At 37.0% G+C, this 13899-nt stretch overlaps 1 protein-coding gene across 5 annotated transcripts in view; it reads right to left on the bottom strand.

Moving 5' to 3' along the window:
- EPS15 (epidermal growth factor receptor pathway substrate 15) overlaps positions 1–13899 on the bottom strand; it is a 131612-nt gene that overhangs the window by 45788 nt on the left and 71925 nt on the right. The window lies entirely within an intron of this gene.

Here is a 13899-nt window from a genome sequence, read left to right as displayed (position 1 = left end):
CTGTATTATATAGATTTTGATTTGCCTAGGTTTCTTAAGAATCAGATGTTCTCTCATTAACCCGTCAGGAAACAACAGATTCTGGAGAGGATGTGGACAAATAGGAATGCGTTTACACTATTAGTGGGAGTGTAAATTAGTTCAACCATTGTGAAAGACAGTGTGGCGATTCCTCAAGGATCTAGAACTAGAAATACCATTTGACCCAGCTATCCCATTACTGGGTATATACCCAAAGGATTATAAATCATTCTACTATAAAGACACATGCACATGTATGTTTACTGCAGCACTATTTACAATAGCAAAGACTTGGAACCAACCTAAATGCCCATCAATGATAGACTAGATAAAGGAAATGTGGCACATATATACCATGGAATACTATGCAGCCATAAAAAATAATGAGTTCATGTCCTTTGCAGACGGACATAGATGAAGCTGGACACCATCATTCTCAGCAAACTAACACATGAAAAGAAAACCAAACACCGCATGTTCTCACTCATAAGTGGGAGTTGAACTATGAGAACTAATGGACACAGGGAGGGGAACATCACACACCAGGGCATGTTGGGAGGTGGGGGACAAGGGGAGGCAGAGTATTAGGACAAATACCTAATGAATGCAGGGCTTAAAACCTAGATGACAGGTTGACAGGTGCAGCCAACCACCATGGCACATGTATACCTATGTAACAAACCTATACGTTCCACACATGTACCCCAGAACTTAAAGTATAATAATATTAAAAAAGAATTAGATGTTCTCTTTCTGATTCCTTTGACAAAAATGTTTATAGATTATTTACTATAATTTATTTTTAAAATTCCTTTGAAAATGCCAACACAATAGATGATCACGAGAGACTTTCCAATGCTAACATTCCGTGAGTCTGTGTGATCATAGTTTCAAACTGGTGAACTCCTTTAGTACTTACTTTATCATTAATTTACCAGCATGCCTAATTTTTTTACGTCTAAATTTTTAACCTTGCCTACACTGTTAAGTAATCCATACCATATAGAGATATGGCTTTAGATATGCACATGGCATTGGCTCTGAATAAACCCATGCCAAAAGAGAAAAATGACTTCAATTTCTCTATCACCCAGTCTAGTAACTTCAGATTCATCTTTGATTTTCTCCATTCATACATGTCCTATAGAGTCTACCTCAAAATCTGTCTTTAAGCTGTTTACTAAATTATTTTAGCTTCCATCGTTCCTTCCTTGATATACAACTGGGTTTTCTCCCTTTGTTTCTTCCTATTCCTGATGTCCAACTTGCTTAAAAAATAACTCACTGCCTGTAATCCCAGCACTTTGGGAGGCTGAGGCAGGCAGATCACGAGGTCAGGAGATCGAGACCATCCTGGCTAACATGGTGAAACCCCGTCTCTACTAAAAACACAAAAAATTAGCCGGGCGTGGTGGTGGGTGCCTGTAGTCCCAGCTACTTGGGAGGCTGAGGCAGGAGAAACCGGGAGGTGGAGCTTGCAGTGAGCCAAGATTGCACCACTGCACTCCAGCCTGGGCGACAGAGCAAGACTCCATCTCAAAAAAAAAAAAAACCTCACTGCAAAGGAGTTTTCTCTAGTCACTGTTACTTTAAAAACATGTGATATTCCCTCTTATCTACAGGATTAAGTAAAACTCGCTGCAAGACACATTAAAACTTTCAGTTCTGGGTTCTACCTTCTTTTCCTCTCATATTCACCTGTGACCCAGCCTCAGAAGACCCTATTCTTTCTCCAACAGACAACATATTTCAATGACCCTATGCCTTTCCACAAGCCATAACTTCTGTCTTCAACGTCCTTCTACACCATAGGTACCTGGAAACCCACTACTGATTCTTCAGACTCATCTTGGGCTTCCTTCACCTGTGCTCAAACTCTACTGTTTGTTCCTAACCTCTGCTATCACACTTAATACACTGTAATCATGGCTACCTCTAAATTACAAACTTCTAAAGGACAGTGTCCATGCTTCATCTTTCTTTGATTATCCAAAATCTTGTACAATGCCTGGCACATTCCAGGGGATTAAGCAATGACTGTAACTATCATAGGATTTTAGTATGTGGGAGAAACTAATGGGAAACATATATGAGACTGACAGAAAGAAAAGACTTACATTCTTTTTACATAATATGAAACACTTCACTACATATTTAAACTATAGCTATTCATTAATACCCCAAACTGACCTATGACAAATGTTTTTAAAGATTTTTTTAAATAGTAGCTACACTTCTAAACTGATTCAGTATTTTTATAATCTATAGACCAAGGCTGATCTGACATTTAAGACTTTCATTATTTGGAAATAATCATTGCTGCTTTAACATGTCACTGTGGCACATACCTTTATTTTTTTAAGACAGGGTCTTGCTCTGTCACCCAGGCTAGAATGCAGTGGTATAATCATAGCTCACTGTAGCTTCAACCTCCTGGGTTCAAGTAATCTTCCCACCTCAGCCTCCCAAGCAGCTGAGGCTGCAGGCATGCACCACCATGCCTGGCTAATTTTTAAATTTTTTTTGTAGAGATGGGGTTTTACCCTGTTGCCCAGGGTGGTCTCAAACTCCTAGGCTCAAATGATCTGTTCACCTCGGCCTCCCAAAATGCTGGGATTACAAGCATGAGCCACTGTGCTTGGTCGAGCTCAGCTATAAAATATCTTAAAAGAATGTTACCTGCAGATCTAAAGTAATTTTGTTAGTTTGAAAATATAATCTATTGAGCCAGACAAAGTGGCTCATGCCTGTAATCCCAGCACTTTGGGAGGCTGAAGTGGGTAGATGACCTGAGGTCAGGAGTTCGAGACCAGCCTGGCCAACACAGTGAAACCCCATCGCTACTAAAAACACAAAAAATCAGCTGGGCGTGGTGGTGGCCGCCTGTAACTCCCGCTACTAGGGAGACTGAGGCAGGAGAATCACTTGAACCCGGGAGGCAGAAGTTGCAGCAGTGAGCTGAGATGGCGCCATTGCACACCAGCCTGGGAAGCAAGATTAAAACTCCGTCTCAAAAAAAAAAAAAAAAAAAAAGAAAGAAAATATAATCTATTATAAATTCCTTACTTTGTTCATAAAGTTATTATACAGGTTTATATAACAATACGCTGGTCCCAAAAGCATGTTTTAAATCCTAGAGGAAAAAAAGTTTTTTTCTTTCCCTTTAACTAAATATGTTCAAGAGTGGGATTAGGAAAAATATGTTATCTATCCCCATCAGTAAATACTGTAGTCATATTCCCCACCCTCCCTCATATACCAAAGAAAAATCTTCTTTATCCACTTCATGTCTCTAATAATATCTTTAAAGCCAAATGTAATTTTGACATCTTTTATTGTAAATCCAGGGACAAAAAAATGCAATTTATCTTAAAAGGGTCACATAGGTCGGGCGCGGTGGCTCAAGCCTGTAATCCCAGCACTTTGGGAGGCCGAGGCGGGTGGATCACGAGGTCAGGAGATCGAGACCATCCTGGCTAACATGGTGAAACCCCGTCTCTACTAAAAAATACAAAAAACTAGCCGGGCAATGTGGCGGGCGCCTGTAGTCCCAGCTACTCGGGAGGCTGAGGCAGGAGAATGGCGGGAGCCTGGGAGGCGGAGCTTGCAGTGAGCTGAGATCCGGCCACTGCACTCCAGCCCGGGCCACAGAGCCAGACTCCGTCTCAAAAAAAAAAAAAAAGGGGGGGGGGTCACATAATATAAGAAAATGTCTAGGACATGATACTAAGCTTTCAAAGCTGAATACAAAGGCATATACAGTATGATCACAAATTAATACAAAGAAATTTATACATATTTGTAGAAAATACAGCAAAATGTTAACAATAGCTCTCTCTAGAAAGGCTCTTTACATCTTTTTCATACTTTTCTTCATTTTACAAATTTACCATGAATCCATGTTACTGTTATAATCAGAAAATGTCGTTTGCTGTTTTTTAAGTATCACATTGCTACCAATATAAAATACAAAAATACCAATATAAAATATTCTGATGTGACTAAATTTTTATGTAAGAACTACCAATAATAGAATCAATGCTGGTTTCCTTTAATATTTTTAGTGAGCAACTTAAACACAACCTCAAAAGACAGGCTTATGTAAGAGGAAGGCAAATAAACAAACCAATACAATATTTACTTCTTCCTGCCCTTTCTCTCCCAAAGAGCAAACACATTCATTCAAATTTCCCAGTCTTACTCCCTTATTTCTTAGCTGCAGTAAAAATCTACATAGTAATACAAAACTACAGGACTTAAAGGAAAGGTTCCTGAGGAAATACCTAACATTAGTGAGAAACTTCAAGCTGGATAGATGTCCATATTAAAATTCATTATAATTAATGTCTTTCTATGTCTATTTCTAAATATGAAAAAAGGTCTATAAAAATTCCAGGCCAGGCACGGTGGCTCACTCCTGTAAACCCAGCACTTTGGGAGGCTGAGGCGAGAAGATCATCTGAGGTCAGAAGTTTGAGACCAGTCTGGCCAACATGGAAAAACCCCGTCTCTACTCTAAATACAAAATTAGCTAGGCGTGGTGGCAGATGCCTGTAATCCCAGCTACTTGGGAGGCTGAGGCAGGAGAATTGCTTGAACTTGGGAGGCAGAGGTTGTGGTGAGTCGAGATCGTGCCATTGCACTCCAGCCTGGGCAACGACAGCGAAACTCTGCCTCAAAAAAAAAAAAAAAAAATTCCAACACTAAACTACATACAAAAAGGTCTTCCTTTCCAGTATACAGAATTAAAATTATTAAACTGCACAAAATCAAAATGAACTCATGCAAATATACATGCTAATGACAAACAAGTTTCACTGGAAAATTATTTGTAAGGCTACCACCATTGCAATGCAATTTCAATATCAATATCAGCATCTAGATATACTTAGCTACTTTATTTTGGTGCAGATTGCTTATCCTGAGACTAAATTAAGGCAACAGATGTACCTCTCTCTCTCTTCCTGCTCCCTCCTCCCCGCCATGCCCTTAACTAGAGCAGTGGAAGGTGCTCCTAACAAACAGTGTCTTCTGCTGAACTTGGGTAATTTTCTCTTTCCCAAATGTGGCCCTTAGGAACATCCTTTCCTGGGTGTGTGCACAGGCTCAGCACTATCGAATGCCATTCCCTCCAGTGAATGACAGAAGACATTTACAGATGCTTTCCTAGTTCTGCTCTATTCCTCTGATCATGGTCTACTTGCCTACTAGTGCCATCAACAGCAAAAGAAAGGAAGATAGCAGCAGTTGGAGCATGGCAAGGATGAAGTGAACAAGACTAGAGCAATATAGTGCCAAGGTTTATTTTAGAAAATACCAAAGCAAGCCATATCTGAGGTTACTCATCCAGAAATTAAAGGATATTTGAGCTGGCAATCTTGGCTTTACTTAAAAGGAATTTCAAGGAAAATGTCCTGTTTTCTAGAAATCACTGAAGTTACTGAAAATGGCAAATTATCTGCTATCCCTCTATCTCCCATGAAGTGCTACGGGGTAGTGGAAATAAAATTTAAGCAAGTACCTAAGAATTTTAGACATATGAAAAAATAAAACTTTCATTTTAGCAACTCAAGTCAGATGTACAACTGATGAAGTTACTTTAAAAGTTATTTGAAAAGTTAAACCTTTTAACTATTTTATATGAAACAGACACAAACATATATTAATGGTTCATATCAATATCAGTAATATATTTTATATATTATACAAAATTATATAATTATTTATTTTTTTAAAAGAAAACTTCTATAAACCAACCTACAACTAGAAATAATCAGACATACTATTTTATCTGATGGAAGTTTTAGGACTATTCTTAATATTAAAAATGTATCAACTGTAGAACAAGATGTTTAAGTCAACGAACAGAAAGGAAGCCTAATAAAGTAGGGTGGGTGTTAGAAAACCCCATTAACAGACACCTTTATTTCTCAATCGTATGCTTCCCAGTATGTTCTAAAGAGCATTATGGCCAGAAAAAGAATGCTGAGATCATGTATCTAATTTTATTTCTATCTAAGATAAGTTATCCCTCTTCATCTAAGAAAAAAACTAAGTGAATTAAAATAAAAAAACATGGACAAGTACTCTGACTTACTGAATCTTTATGATGAAATATAAATAATAGGGAGCTTCTTTTACATGAGGGTAGTATGAACAATATGAAGAAGTCTGACTTTTCATGATAACTACTGTGCTCTCAATCTTTTCTACCTATGGGTTCTAGTTGTATTGTCTTGTTTTAAATTGTATGCATAAAATCAAAGTTTATTCACTTCTATCATGAACAGAGCTTCCTCAAATTTACCTCCATCTAACAATATATTGCCAAATATAATGAAAAATATGATCCAAGGCACAATTTCTAAGCTCAAGGAGCTCACAATATATAGGAAGGAAGATATTGGAATCTATACACATCACACCAAGCTAACACTACCAGGTAACATATGGTTCATGCCATATATAAGTGGATACATATTCCTCTGGGAGTTCCAACACAGGAAAGACTGGTGTGGACCAAGAGACAGAGAAGGGAAAGTTTAAAACAAGTGGCGGGATATGAGCTAGGCTTTAAGGCATGGGTGGAATTCATATAAGCAGGGAAGTAGAGAACATTCCGGACTATAACAACAAAAGGTATAAAAGTGGGAATAAGAAGGAGAATATATAAGGCACAGAGTACAGAGTCAGACAGTCAAAAAAAGAGGAGGGTTTGTATTTCATTTTTTCCCTCTGTCTCCAATAACCCCTGAGATATGACATCCTCCCATCATTAACAGTGGCAGTGGGCAACAGTAAAGATTCCCACATCTGAGAGTCATCATACTAAATTGGTTTAGGAGGAAAAGCAAGAGCGAATGGACTGAGCACTTCTGATATGACTTTAAGATTTTATATATTAGGTGATACAGGTGGCAGTAGTGAGAAAGAAAAATCAGTAAGTTCAAACCAGAAGCCAAGTTTCTTCAATAAGATTCATTTTAGACATACTAATTTTCAAATGATAAATATCAAAATGGTTAACTGGAGATGTGGGACTGGCACTCAGGAGAGCTGAGAGCTTGATAAACATTTGGGTGTTATCAGTATACAGATGACAGGGGTTATGGAGAAGGAAAGCAAGGACACACATAAACACATACACAGTCTGTCTGTCCATCTGTCCCTGGCAAAGTCAATGGAAGCAAAGGTTCAGAGAGGTAGGAGGATATCTAGAAGAATACAACCCAAGAAAGCAGTAACTAATACAAGGACCAACAGATTTGGCCTTAACATTATTCTTAGCCCTGGGGAGAAAATGCAGTGTGGTATGGGCAAGCAGCAGACTGTACAGGGTCGCTACAAAGACAGGAAGGTGGGGAAAATGGCCACACAAAGCGAAAAAAGTAGAGAAAAATAAATTGGTAGTTAAGGTGGCAGCAACAGCCATGAAAGGGGTATTTTCAAATTGAAGAATCCTATGTCCAAGAGGCCTATGTGAAGATGGATATCAGAGAAGAAAGAGCTTAAAGATGAAGAGAAGGTAATGAAGAGATGATTGTAGGGTGTGGAATAATACAGCTAGTAAGAACATTTACTGAACACTTACCAGGTGCCTATCACTCTGTGAGGCACTTTACTGCACTATCTCATTTTATTCTTACATCAGCTCTTAAGTGTTTGTTATTTTTATTATCCCATGTTACAGATGAGGAAACCAAAGTGTAGAATGGTTTAATTACTTAAGATCACAAACCTAGGAACTGGCAGAGCTAGGAACTGAATTCAAGTTTGTTTGACATCAAATTGTTGCTATAAAGTTCTATTCAAAATTGAAGAAACCAGGTATATGAGAGTGAATCTCTAAAATATTTGTTGACTAGCCAGAAGAAAAAAATTTTTAATAAGATCATATGTAGGCAATTCTTTAAGGTAGGAAGAATGTGAGTCTACCTTCTCCCCTTATGAAAAACAAAACAAAAAATACACACCCAAACCTTAGACATTTGGGATAAAATGGCTTTTCACAATGTTTCCCCCTTGGAATTGGATCACTTTGGGCCTAATTTGTCCACAGAACTTGGTAAACTGGTAGTATATCTCATAAAAGCTAACAGTGATCATCTCATGAAATAAAATGTGAAGTCATCTTCAAGAAAAAAAATCCTGAACTGAAAGTTTTCAAGGCAGTAATTAACAGAAATACAGACAGGAAACAAAAATTCAGAAATTAATTACACAGCAGACTTTCTACTCTAACTGAATTAGAGAGACTACNAAAAAAAAAAAAAAAAATTCCAACACTAAACTACATACAAAAAGGTCTTCCTTTCCAGTATACAGAATTAAAATTATTAAACTGCACAAAATCAAAATGAACTCATGCAAATATACATGCTAATGACAAACAAGTTTCACTGGAAAATTATTTGTAAGGCTACCACCATTGCAATGCAATTTCAATATCAATATCAGCATCTAGATATACTTAGCTACTTTATTTTGGTGCAGATTGCTTATCCTGAGACTAAATTAAGGCAACAGATGTACCTCTCTCTCTCTTCCTGCTCCCTCCTCCCCCGCCATGCCCTTAACTAGAGCAGTGGAAGGTGCTCCTAACAAACAGTGTCTTCTGCTGAACTTGGGTAATTTTCTCTTTCCCAAATGTGGCCCTTAGGAACATCCTTTCCTGGGTGTGTGCACAGGCTCAGCACTATCGAATGCCATTCCCTCCAGTGAATGACAGAAGACATTTACAGATGCTTTCCTAGTTCTGCTCTATTCCTCTGATCATGGTCTACTTGCCTACTAGTGCCATCAACAGCAAAAGAAAGGAAGATAGCAGCAGTTGGAGCATGGCAAGGATGAAGTGAACAAGACTAGAGCAATATAGTGCCAAGGTTTATTTTAGAAAAATACCAAAGCAAGCCATATCTGAGGTTACTCATCCAGAAATTAAAGGATATTTGAGCTGGCAATCTTGGCTTTACTTAAAAAGGAATTTCAAGGAAAATGTCCTGTTTTCTAGAAATCACTGAAGTTACTGAAAATGGCAAATTATCTGCTATCCCTCTATCTCCCATGAAGTGCTACGGGGTAGTGGAAATAAAATTTAAGCAAGTACCTAAGAATTTTAGACATATGAAAAAATAAAACTTTCATTTTAGCAACTCAAGTCAGATGTACAACTGATGAAGTTACTTTAAAAGTTATTTGAAAAGTTAAACCTTTTAACTATTTTATATGAAACAGACACAAACATATATTAATGGTTCATATCAATATCAGTAATATATTTTATATATTATACAAAATTATATAATTATTTATTTTTTTAAAAGAAAACTTCTATAAACCAACCTGCAACTAGAAATAATCAGACATACTATTTTATCTGATGGAAGTTTTAGGACTATTCTTAATATTAAAATGTATCAACTGTAGAACAAGATGTTTAAGTCAACGAACAGAAAGGAAGCCTAATAAAGTAGGGTGGGTGTTAGAAAACCCCATTAACAGACACCTTTATTTCTCAATCGTATGCTTCCCAGTATGTTCTAAAGAGCATTATGGCCAGAAAAGAATGCTGAGATCATGTATCTAATTTTATTTCTATCTAAGATAAGTTATCCCTCTTCATCTAAGAAAAAAACTAAGTGAATTAAAATAAAAAAACATGGACAAGTACTCTGACTTACTGAATCTTTATGATGAAATATAAATAATAGGGAGCTTCTTTTACATGAGGGTAGTATGAACAATATGAAGAAGTCTGACTTTTCATGATAACTACTGTGCTCTCAATCTTTTCTACCTATGGGTTCTAGTTGTATTGTCTTGTTTTAAATTGTATGCATAAAATCAAAGTTTATTCACTTCTATCATGAACAGAGCTTCCTCAAATTTACCTCCATCTAACAATATATTGCCAAATATAATGAAAATATGATCCAAGGCACAATTTCTAAGCTCAAGGAGCTCACAATATATAGGAAGGAAGATATTGGAATCTATACACATCACACCAAGCTAACACTACCAGGTAACATATGGTTCATGCCATATATAAGTGGATACATATTCCTCTGGGAGTTCCAACACAGGAAAGACTGGTGTGGACCAAGAGACAGAGAAGGGAAAGTTTAAAACAAGTGGCGGGATATGAGCTAGGCTTTAAGGCATGGGTGGAATTCATATAAGCAGGGAAGTAGAGAACATTCCGGACTATAACAACAAAAGGTATAAAAGTGGGAATAAGAAGGAGAATATATAAGGCACAGAGTACAGAGTCAGACAGTCAAAAAAAGAGGAGGGTTTGTATTTCATTTTTTCCCTCTGTCTCCAATAACCCCTGAGATATGACATCCTCCCATCATTAACAGTGGCAGTGGGCAACAGTAAAGATTCCCACATCTGAGAGTCATCATACTAAATTGGTTTAGGAGGAAAAGCAAGAGCGAATGGACTGAGCACTTCTGATATGACTTTAAGATTTTATATATTAGGTGATACAGGTGGCAGTAGTGAGAAAGAAAATCAGTAAGTTCAAACCAGAAGCCAAGTTTCTTCAATAAGATTCATTTTAGACATACTAATTTTCAAATGATAAATATCAAAATGGTTAACTGGAGATGTGGGACTGGCACTCAGGAGAGCTGAGAGCTTGATAAACATTTGGGTGTTATCAGTATACAGATGACAGGGGTTATGGAGAAGGAAAGCAAGGACACACATAAACACATACACAGTCTGTCTGTCCATCTGTCCCTGGCAAAGTCAATGGAAGCAAAGGTTCAGAGAGGTAGGAGGATATCTAGAAGAATACAACCCAAGAAAGCAGTAACTAATACAAGGACCAACAGATTTGGCCTTAACATTATTCTTAGCCCTGGGGAGAAAATGCAGTGTGGTATGGGCAAGCAGCAGACTGTACAGGGTCGCTACAAAGACAGGAAGGTGGGGAAAATGGCCACACAAAGCGAAAAAAGTAGAGAAAATAAATTGGTAGTTAAGGTGGCAGCAACAGCCATGAAAGGGGTATTTTCAAATTGAAGAATCCTATGTCCAAGAGGCCTATGTGAAGATGGATATCAGAGAAGAAAGAGCTTAAAGATGAAGAGAAGGTAATGAAGAGATGATTGTAGGGTGTGGAATAATACAGCTAGTAAGAACATTTACTGAACACTTACCAGGTGCCTATCACTCTGTGAGGCACTTTACTGCACTATCTCATTTTATTCTTACATCAGCTCTTAAGTGTTTGTTATTTTATTATCCCATGTTACAGATGAGGAAACCAAAGTGTAGAATGGTTTAATTACTTAAGATCACAAACCTAGGAACTGGCAGAGCTAGGAACTGAATTCAAGTTTGTTTGACATCAAATTGTTGCTATAAAGTTCTATTCAAAATTGAAGAAACCAGGTATATGAGAGTGAATCTCTAAAATATTTGTTGACTAGCCAGAAGAAAAAAATTTTAATAAGATCATATGTAGGCAATTCTTTAAGGTAGGAAGAATGTGAGTCTACCTTCTCCCCTTATGAAAACAAAACAAAAAATACACACCCAAACCTTAGACATTTGGGATAAAATGGCTTTTCACAATGTTTCCCCTTGGAATTGGATCACTTTGGGCCTAATTTGTCCACAGAACTTGGTAAACTGGTAGTATATCTCATAAAAGCTAACAGTGATCATCTCATGAAATAAAATGTGAAGTCATCTTCAAGAAAAAAAATCCTGAACTGAAAGTTTTCAAGGCAGTAATTAACAGAAATACAGACAGGAAACAAAAATTCAGAAATTAATTACACAGCAGACTTTCTACTCTAACTGAATTAGAGAGACTACATAAACACAAAACAAAACAAAATTAAAGCTTTTGGCTTCAAAAGTTTGATTTCTGTGTTTGAGATATGAGCTCATATTATCACTGTGACTTTATTAATATGGAGAAAAGCAAGAACACTCAAAAACCCAAGTGTGGCAGGTACTGATAAGTCAAAATTCCCTTACTTCTCCTTCCTGATATCTTCATTTTGACATTTCTCATTAGCACCGCCATTAGAAAGCAGGGTCAGAAAGAAGCAGTGAAATACACTCTCTTTGATTCTGCCATTTATTAATAGCTCCAGTGAGTTGCCTTTTGCCAGGGAAATTAGAAAGTAAGTTTTGAGAGCTGGAGTTATTTACAGACTTTAATTATCCATATTGTTTCCAGTCTGCACCTCAGTACCAATGGGTAAATCAGTTACCTCAAAAAAGGTAATGAATCTACTTGTTACCACCTACGATAAGTTTTGCTTCAGAAAATTGAAAATGATCACTACTATGAAGAGTTCTAATTACTTGTAGATGTCAATTATCCACATCATTCTTAGTCTAGTGCCTCATTACCATGCATAACATAGATACCTGTAGTGGGATGGAATAAACAATGAATCTACTAACCCCAATCTTTAATTAATCCACTATATTTTTCAGTGAATTTGTTTTCAATGATTACTAGTTGGTCTTTACTTCCCATGGCCCAAGATGTCTTACTTATACTTAGAGCACTCTATGTGGAAAAATTCAACCATTTCATCTTCTTGTGCCAATCACACATTCTGGATTTTGCAAAGCTTAAGGTTAGACATACACCTTACCACTGCCACTAAGTAAGAAGGGCAAGCAAATCACGGAGAAATTCTGATGGACAACAAAACTTCTATAATTACAAGAAACCAAATATTCAAGGATAGCCTATTTAAACTGAAGGAAACAATGTAAATTTCAGCAGTCTTCTAAACTGGATATTTAAATTCACATCCTCAAAAAACACAGTAGGGAAAAACCAACAGGTAGACATACTCAACAAAATGCTGTCTATCACAAGAACCTGTGTACTTTACAGCAGTAACTGGCTAAATTTAGAAGCTGTCCAAGATTGTATCAGTAGCTAGATCTATTTCTTTGAATTATGAAAACTTGCATAGATTATTTTATCTTCCATTTTAAACTATTTTTAGTAATAACTGCTTAAAATGTGTGGCTCTTTTGCATTTCCTAAGAAGCTCAAAAACTGCACAAAGTAATGTAATTCAGATAACTTACCCTCTTATGCCCACCTAACCTCACTACCAGAAAGACAATTATATTGAAGATGAAGTCTTAACTTGCACTGCCTTTAGGAAAATTCAAGTAAATATAATAAATGTAGTCACCTAATCAGAGAATCAACTTCCGACAACAAGTCCCTCTGGTTTCTTCCTCAACTCTTCAGTAAATCATTCTCCCCGCCCTAGCACAATCCACCAGACAGACAATCTCTAATGAATGTCCTGCATCAAAACAAAACAATGGACCTAACAATTTAGAGCTTTTCCCTACTTAAAACTATTAGGAAAAGCAGGAAAATCCAATATACAAGCAACACATTAAGAAATGCTCACCCAAGAGTTCTTACTAGCAACTGCTACCAGTGCTTCTATATCCAATCTCCTCTATGTGTGCCAGTGCAGCATTCAGGAAACAGTACCCCAATAACATGGCCACATGCATTGCTTACTGCTCTAAGTGAGGCACTGCCCAGTTTTCTCTATTTCTAAGGTTAGAAACACTGCTACCTCCTTATTTTTATCATTTCCCAAACAAAAATGGAGGTTTTATCATCCTTTCTCTTTGTAAAATGAAACTATTTAACACAACACCTAATGAAAATGAATTAAAGCTCTTTATGCCAAAGTTTAAGATATGCTGGTTACTAAGCTACTCATAAAACACTACTTTAAATTGTTCTATATCATCTCCCACCCTACCAGTATTATGAGAAACAATTCTTTAACATACTAGGTCTCCTAGCTAACAAAAATTTCACATGCATGAAAAGCATTTTGGTTTTGATGATGATGA

Source organism: Rhinopithecus bieti, unplaced genomic scaffold, assembly GCF_001698545.2.
Source record: "Rhinopithecus bieti isolate Rb0 unplaced genomic scaffold, ASM169854v2 scaffold_10017, whole genome shotgun sequence".
In the NCBI taxonomy this organism is placed as follows: domain Eukaryota; kingdom Metazoa; phylum Chordata; class Mammalia; order Primates; family Cercopithecidae; genus Rhinopithecus; species Rhinopithecus bieti.
The sequence above is the reverse complement of the archived record's forward strand: the minus strand, read 5'-3'. Positions and strand labels throughout refer to the sequence as shown.